The sequence below is a fragment of the Phacochoerus africanus genome, chromosome 2 (genome assembly GCF_016906955.1).
Source record: "Phacochoerus africanus isolate WHEZ1 chromosome 2, ROS_Pafr_v1, whole genome shotgun sequence".
Classification (NCBI taxonomy): Eukaryota; Metazoa; Chordata; class Mammalia; order Artiodactyla; family Suidae; genus Phacochoerus; species Phacochoerus africanus.
Genome location: NC_062545.1, coordinates 72,261,603 through 72,270,214, shown reverse-complemented (window position 1 = coordinate 72,270,214; position 8,612 = coordinate 72,261,603).

Below are 8,612 nucleotides of genomic sequence, written 5' to 3'. Positions count from 1 at the left end.
TGGGGACCAACTGCAAGCCAGAGCTCCAAAAGCGGGGCACGGTGGCTTTGAAGCCCTCCCACATGTCTCAAAGCCAGGCTGAGCACCAGAGGGGTACTTGGTTTTTACACTTTAACAGCCTTTTCAACTCAAATCATCAGGCTTGGCGTTCCGGCTGCCTTCCCTTTTTAAAGCCGGATGAGAAGCGCAGGGGTGTGTGTGAGTGAGAGAGAATGTATGTATGACACATGCTAGGTTACAATGCAGCTGTGTGTGTCATTGGTATGATATGTGTATGATATGTTTCAACCATGGGTTGCATCAATTTAAAAATAGCACAGGCCTTCCTTCCCGTGACACAGCTCACCACCCCAACACGCTGGACAAACATATTCAGGGCCTAACCCTTGGGATGGTAAGTAAGCCTAGGGGGCTGTGGATGTTTGGAAATGAGGTCAGTGTTTTGACTTCCTAAATAAGGGAAACAAAATTTAAGGGCAGTGAAGAACCAAAGCGGAGCTCCCTTCCCTCCCCTGGTAAGTGCCACCCAGAGAACTTTATAAAACTTTGTAAAACCCACACAAATGTCTGAGGTCTTGGGATTTACAGAACCACCTGTGTCTCATCCTACCTTCCTTTCAGATGGACAGTTGTGTCCTTATGGAATCATTTACGTATTTTTCTTTATTATTATTTTTAGGGCCACACCTACAGCATGTGGAAGTTCCCAGGCTAGGGGTCGAATCCAAGCTGCAGCTGCCAGCCTACGCCACAGACACAGCCACACAGGATCCGAGCCACGTCTGCGATCTACACCGCAGCTCACGGCAACGCCGGATCCCCAACCCACTGATCTGGGCTGGGGATGGAACCCAAAACTTCGTGGATATTAGTCAGGTTCTTAACCCGCCACGCCACAATGGGAACTCATTTACATATTTTTAAATTGTCCTTTGAGTTTGACATCCACGCACTTAATAAACAACCACAGCCAAATGATAACCATTTCTATGCGATGTGTGGGGAAACTCAGGTGGATTTCCAATATTTGCTTTTTTTTTTCTTTCTAACTAGGTATCTCTTTTATCCAATAGTCAGATAAGAGAGGGATTTAAATTTCTGGAAAACGCTGCGGGGCAGGACATGGGAAGAAAGATCATTTCTGAATCCGGAAAACATTTCCTAAAATTGCATTCGGTGGGACAAAGGAAGAAACCACACAAACAGAAGGCAACATAGGGACTATAAATAAAGGAGGAAGAGAACAACAGGAAAGGTGTCCATCCTGACCCTCAGCTTCCTCTTCACTCTTCTCTGCATTCAGGGAAGAGGAAGAGTGGCGTCCACAGCACGAAGGAAGTCCTCTCTTCCTTCCCCTTCTCTCACCTTCCAGTGGGAGGGGAAACCACTCATTGAAGGGGTAGGGGCTGATCCAAGGTGGAAATCAAAGGGAGATTGTAGATAGGAGTGTTTTCCCAGAGTGAGATGAAAGAGGGGCGAGTTGTAATTGAAAACAAAGGCCAACAACCGACGAGACGCCTCAGCAGAGGAGCAGCTGTGAGGCGGGGAGGGCCGCGTGGGCAGCAGTGTCCCCGCGGAACAGGGAAAAGTGCCCTGCGGCCGGGCCTGTCACAGTGCACCTCCGTCCCCGCAACCCCAGAGCATCCAGCAAAGGATGGAGGGAGAGTGATTTCTGACCAAAAAATGGGGTTGATGGCTTCTTCTCATCCTTTCTAAGCAAAGGTTCGAGATCACAGAGGCTTGCTTTTTATGTGCCAGGGTGAGTTAGGAGAGAAGAGACAGAAACAATAGTGAAATCCTTTGAACTCCTCGCCAAACAGCAGGAAAAAGAGGAAGGAAGGAAGAAAGAAAGAAAGTTAGTTTTGTGATGTAAAGATAAAGGTGTCCCCCATGCCCCAGTTCTGCTCCAAAGGGGATTTAAGAGGCGGCCTGCGCTGAGAACCACAGATCCAGCCCAACACCTCATTTTCCTGCTAAGGAAACTGAGGGCCAGAGGTCAGGAAGCAGAAAGCTCATCTCTCCAGGCCCTCCTTCCACTCTTGGATTTTACATATGTTCGTGAACCTGGCAGATGCCACCGACAGACATGCCTCTTCCCTGGGCACAGAGCAAAGCCTGAACTCAGCTCTCATCCTCCTGGGGCCTAAGGTACAGATGGGCTAGGAAAGGTTCTCCTGTTGTAGGACCTTTTTAAAGGCTAAACTGGCGGCGACTGGAATTAAAATTAAACCTGCAGAATTCAGTGCCAGCCTTTGGAGACGGGGAACTGGTCCCTAACATGAGGAGCTGGGAGGTGATGGAGGAAACAGAAGGCAATACAATGACATTTAATAGACACCTTATCTTTTGCAAAACTCTCCAATGTTGACTAAGAACACGCCAGGAAACCTTTTAACATGAAGATAGTGTGGAGATTGTAAAGCGGCAGCCCTGGCTTATCTGACCTCCATCTACAGCCCATTGTTTCCTGCAAGTACAGAGGGGAAGCTGGGGCTGAGGGGTTAATGTTCAATAGGCATCGTCCCCCTGAAGGTGTGCCCCTGGGGGCAGAAGGGCCACCCCTGCATTACCCTAGAATGGCACCAATCACAGGGACGGCTGAGGCTCCCTGCTTTTCAGGCTGGCTTCCCAACAGCTTCTTTTAAAAGAACAGGCACTGTCTTTGGAAGAGATAATCCGACAATGGAGGTCCATTAAAAGTATTAGGAGGTAGCCCGGCCACCAGGATCCTCGGGAGGAGAGCTCTGTCCTGACAATAGACAATTAAAGCTGATAAATCCAAGCTACTTGTTGCTGTTCTAATTCCTCCTAATTGTATGCTACTTGTCCCAGGCTCTTGCATTCAGGGATGAAGCAGGCTACTCTTAATCTCCAAAGTACCTGACCTACTTCCTAACCAGATCTTTTCAGCATTCTTTCCTTCCCATCTGGACCCCTTTTTCTCTTCGACTTTTCCCCTCTTCCTCGAAGCTCGAGGAGAGGAGAAGGAAGGGTGTTGGCGGGGAAGGGGGGGGGGCAGTGTCTGAACAGAAGGCTGCCTCTGAATCAATATCTCCTGGGCCTCTCAGACAGTTTCCTAATCGGGGGGCGGCTAATCAGGCTCAGAGGCACCCCAGTGACCACACTGCACTAAGCATGAGACTCGACAAGAGGCGGGGGCTTCCGAGGATCCAACTGTTAGATCTCTGCTGGCTGCCAAAGCTGCATGTGAGTCTGTGTGCAGAGTATATGTCGTGCTAGTTCTATTCGTGGCCGACATCTCACTAATTATGCTGCCACCACCAGTTACGTAGAGCAAAGCACTCCTTCTCACCCAGCAACCCCAAAGCATATAATTCTATCTCAACAACAGAGCTTTAAATACCAGTTTGGTGCCCGCCTGTGTGTGCGTGCTTTCCTTCCAGAATCTTACGAAAGGGGAAAATCTATCTTTGCAATACAATTTTGGCCCTTAGAGTATATTTTTTACGTTGAAAAATCTTTATAGAGGCATCTCTTCCAACCCTTCCCCACTCTGTGTCCTAAAGAGTGTGTAGTAATCAGCCCTTAAAAGATGCAACAAGGGGAGTTCCCATCATGGCTCAGTGGTAACAAACCTGAACCTCAGCATCCATAAGGACGTGGGTTCCATCCCTGGCCTCTCTCAGTAGATTAAGGCATTGCCGTGAGCTGTGGTGTAGGTCACAGACACAGCTTGCGTCCTCTGTTGCTGTGGCTGTGGCACAGGCTGGCAGCTACAACTCCAGTTCGACCCCTAGCCTGGGAACCTCCATATGCCATGGGTGTGGTCCTGCAAAGCAAAAACAATAAAATAAAGACACTTTTAAAAAAAGATGCAACAAGGAGTTCCCTGGTGGCCTAGTGGCACGCCATGGGCACAGCCCCCCCCAAAAAATATATATATACATATATATAGTATATATACATATACAATAATTTGGGGGTTGTTTTTAAAAGAAATCCTTGTATTTCAGATACAAATACTGGAAATCAGATGAAATCGTGCGGTTTTGGGAGATTTGCTTCAAAATCCTCGGCGGGGGGCGGGGGGCACAGATGAAACAACCCAGGTCTTGAGCTGTTAATGGTTGAACTGGGTTATAGGGTGCATTATGCCACACTCTTTAGAACTGTAAACAATTTTCATAATAAAAAGGTAAAAAAAAAAAAAAAACTAGAGTTCTGCCTAACCCACGCTGTTGAACTCAAGTCGATTACCATTTGTCAGTGTGAATGACATTTAATTGAGAAGCACTGATGCAAGATGAAGGAGTCACCTGCCTGCGGTCCTGCCCCCATCAAAAACAGCATTTTCTGGGACGGCAGCCATTTGGAGGGACCAAGTTTTTTTCATGTTTGGCAAAGATAAGGCATTTTTAGTGTCCCTTCAGCATCAGAAGTATGATAACAGCCATCAAATAGGTTTAATTTCACCCTTCTGATAAAATTGAAAATTGTGCTCCATTTGATGTAGTTTCACAGTGGCCCTACCAGGAAATGATTTAGAGTTTGACTTAGGCTGAAAACATATATATGTTACAGGAGGTAAAACTACTCACAGCCATCGGAATCGGTCCCTGAGTCACGCATCCTCCGCTTCACGGAGGGACTAGGAACACAGTACTGGCGGATAACTCACTTTTTCTCTGCGGTATTCTGAGCAAGCAGCTCAACTGATAAACTGTGTCAAAGTCAAATCATTTGTCAGCTCCAAAGAGAGGAGAACAAGCTGAAAGATGGACTCAGGAAGTAGATTTATCTGGTGCAACACATTAACTAGTATAAATACAAGTGGAAAAAAGTAAACACATTTACCCAGCGAGAAAGGACTAATGCTTGTACCTCACTGCTTAGCTCAGTGTTCTCCCGAAGCTTTCTATTCACCAGACAAGTGATACCAATTTGTCTTGGCGTTCTACCCAGAATATATTTAAACAAATCAAAGGTTTATCTCCTTATTGACCTCGATTTTGTGAACATCTAGTTCATACTAATATAAAGAGGTTCTTCCAGATTAAAGTTTTCTCGTGTGATAATGTTCCCCCACTGCTTAGGAGAGAAGGTTTTCCAAAATACTATTAGATAGGAAAACACGGTGTGAGAAATTATTCTTCGGATTGTGATGCATTTTAAATGTACACATTCGTTCATACGATTTTGGACATTCTTTGAAATACTTTTTTTTGGGGGGTATCTTTTTAGGGCCACACCTGAAAGTTCCCAGGCTAGGGATCGAATCAGAGCTGCAGCTGCCTACCTATGCCACAGCCACAGCAATGCAGGATCAGAACCACATCTGCGACCTACACCACAGCTTGGCAACACCAGATCCTTAACCCTGAGGGAGGCCAGGGATCCACCCTGCGTCCTCAAGGATGCTAGTCAGATTCGTTACTGCTGAGCCACAATGGGAACTCCTGAAACATTTTTAATTTCAGAAGCCCCAACCAGCAAGGACCAGTCCAACAGCCGAGAGCTGACATTGGGTTACTGAAGTACATGCTTTGCTAAAGAGTTGCTGGAAGATGGTAGCAGTGCCAGGCATGGCTGCGGCTGGGACACCTAGCTGCCAGTGTAGGCCATGCCTCTGGTTCCATTTCCTCACGTGCTCTAGGGATGAACCCACACGCCACATGGGGATTTCTCTGCGGTCTCCAGCCTGCTGGCCTGTGAGCAATCCCAGGCATCTTTGAACACCCAGCGCTCAGCGTGGTGCCTGGTGTGTATGGGATGGTAGATTCACAACATGCTGCATGAATGGATGAAAAATGCCTCTGGAGTCCCACCTGTGAACGAGGCATCGCCATAGGCTCTGGACATAATGTCTATTTCTCTAGAGAAAGTACATACTGCTGCTCAGCCCTTGTTTGTAGAACTCAAAAAAGAACGTTTCTGGATAGGAGCCATAGACATAAAAATGTGCATATTTCTGGGGGAAGGGAGGGAGGAAGCCACTTCCGAAGACAACAGCACTTGAAAATAAGTTCAGCAGGTAAAAACCAACAGAACAGGTTCCCAGGCCTGAGTGATTTACATAGTCCTTGTGGGGTCTACTTTTGTTCACTCATAAGCACTGGACCTCTCCCTAAAATATTCCCCTGCCAACCTTGGGGCCTTCCTCCCCTTCATAGCCACTCCACCCCACAGTAATTAGGTTTAACAAGAGCAATTAACAAAACAAACTCCTTGCTGCTTAGTGGGCTGATAATTCTGATTGCAAAATTGTTTTAGGATGTGCAAAGCAGTTGAAAACAAAGATAAATAAGTTATGCAACCATTTTGCATATAATACATTGTGTGTAAGAAATACAGTTCTGGGAGTTCCCGTTGTGATGCAGTGGTTAACGAATCTGACTAGGAACCATGAGGTTGCAGGTTCGATCCCTGGCCTTGCTCAGTGGGTTAAGGATCCGGCGTTGCCGTGAGCTGTGGTGTAGGTTGCAGACATGGCTCAGATCCCGAGTTGCTGTGGCTCTGGTGTAGGCCGGTGGCTACAGCTCCAATTAGACCCCTATCCTGGGAACCTCCATATGCCATGGGTGCGGCCCTGAAAAGATGAAAAAAAAAAAAAAAGGAAAGAAATACAGTTCTGCATCTTCAATGATACAGTCTAAAATTGCCATCATATCTCAGCTACATTTTACTGAGCATTATGCCGTCTTCATATAATATTATTTCAGATCTAGTGAATCTAATTTGGATTATTTTTTTTCCAGTGTTACAAAGTTTTAAATGATTCTGAGACAAATGTGTCTCATTTTTTTTCTACTAAGTCAATAGCTCTTAAGTGTTTGTTTTTTTTGTTTTGGGGTTTTTTTTTTGTTTTTTGTTTTTTTGTCTTTTTGCCTTTTCTAGGGCCGCTTTCCCGCGGCATATGGAGGTTCCCAGGATAGGGGTCGAATTGGAGGTGTAGCTGTTGGCCTATGCCAGAGCCACAGCAACACAGGATATGAGCCGCATCTGCGACCTACACCACAGTTCATGGCAAGGCCGGACCCTTAACCCACTGAGCAAGGCCAGGGATCGAACTTGCAACCTCATGGTTCCTAGTCGGATTCGTTAACCACTGCACCACGAAGGGAACTCCTTTTTTTTTTTTGTCTTTTTAGGGCCGCACCCACGGCATATGGAGGTTCTCAGGCTAGGGGTCTAATCTGAGCTGTAGCCGCTGGCCTACACCACAGCCACAGCAACCCCAGTTCTGAGCTGTGTTCGTCTGTGACGTACACCACAGCTCACGGCAATGCTGGATCCTTAACCCACTGATCGAGGCCAGGGATCAAACCTGCATCCTCATGGATGCTAGTCAGATTTGCTTCTGCTGCGTCACAATAGGAACTCCAAGGGAAAGTCTACTTGAATAAAAAGTACAGTCTCCTTTCCGATGAGCATCTGATAGTAATAAAATTCCCAGTGTGTTAAAATGGGGATAATCCTATAGGAAAACAAACACAATAGCCTCTGAGGGCCAGGGGAAAGACTTAGCAGAACCAGGGATATTTAATGGTAATTATGAGGCTATGTAAAGTTTTTTTTATCTTTTGGATTTTTCCAAGAAGCCATTGTTGCTAAGTATAATGTCTACTCTGAGTGACAGAGATCACTGGAAATAAAAATCCAATTGTCTCAAAATATATAAAATCGATGAAGAGCTAGAGCTAAAACCACGGCTAGAATACTACTTTAGCTTCTAGAAATCTATTGTAGAATAGGAAATGAAGATTTCTGAAAATCAGTTTGCTTGAGAAATGAAGCCACTATAGGATTCCTTTAAATAGCAAACTGTCCTTGCTTTAAATATATGGCTCAATTTATAAATATTTTTGTTCTATAAAAAAACTTTTTAATGAGATCTGTTGACATATTAAGAGATGTTGATAATACAAACCAAGTTCTGTTATGATGATCAAAATTACCACCCCCAATTTAGTGGCTAGTCAATACAGTTGTTGCTTTTTTATTTAATGCAGTTGGGAATCAATTTTTTTTTCTATCAGTTTTTTAAAACTAAGGTATAGTTCACCTATAATATTATGTTAGTTTCAGGTATACAACATAGTGATTCACAAGTTTTAAAAATTAAACTCCGTGTATAATTATTATACAATACCGGCTATATTTATTCTGCTGTACAATATATCCTTATAGGTTATTTATTTTACACATAGTAGTTTGTTCCTCTTAACCACCTACCCCCATCTGGCCCCTCTTCAATTTTTAAAATTATAAAGAGTTAAATCAGAGACTCAAAAAATGATACTTAAAACATTGTATTTGAAACATATCAATGAATGTCAGATTCTCTGTCATTGATGTAAGCCACAGCCTCTGTTTGAGAATGAACCTCTTCCTTCTGAAGTCCTCAGGGTCTTCTCTGCATACCACCCCCCAAATAATGCACTGCCTTTCTGTCCAAGTGCCCCGAGTGCAAACCTGTCCTAGATTTATACCTCCCAGCCCCAATACCTTATCATTGTTCACTCACATCTATTTCAATTATAGGATTTTTTAACTAGTATTTATCAAGATTTTGACTTGATTTTAATGCAACCAACTCTTAATACTTATACTTCATTGATATATATATAATATTTAATTAAATTACATAACGA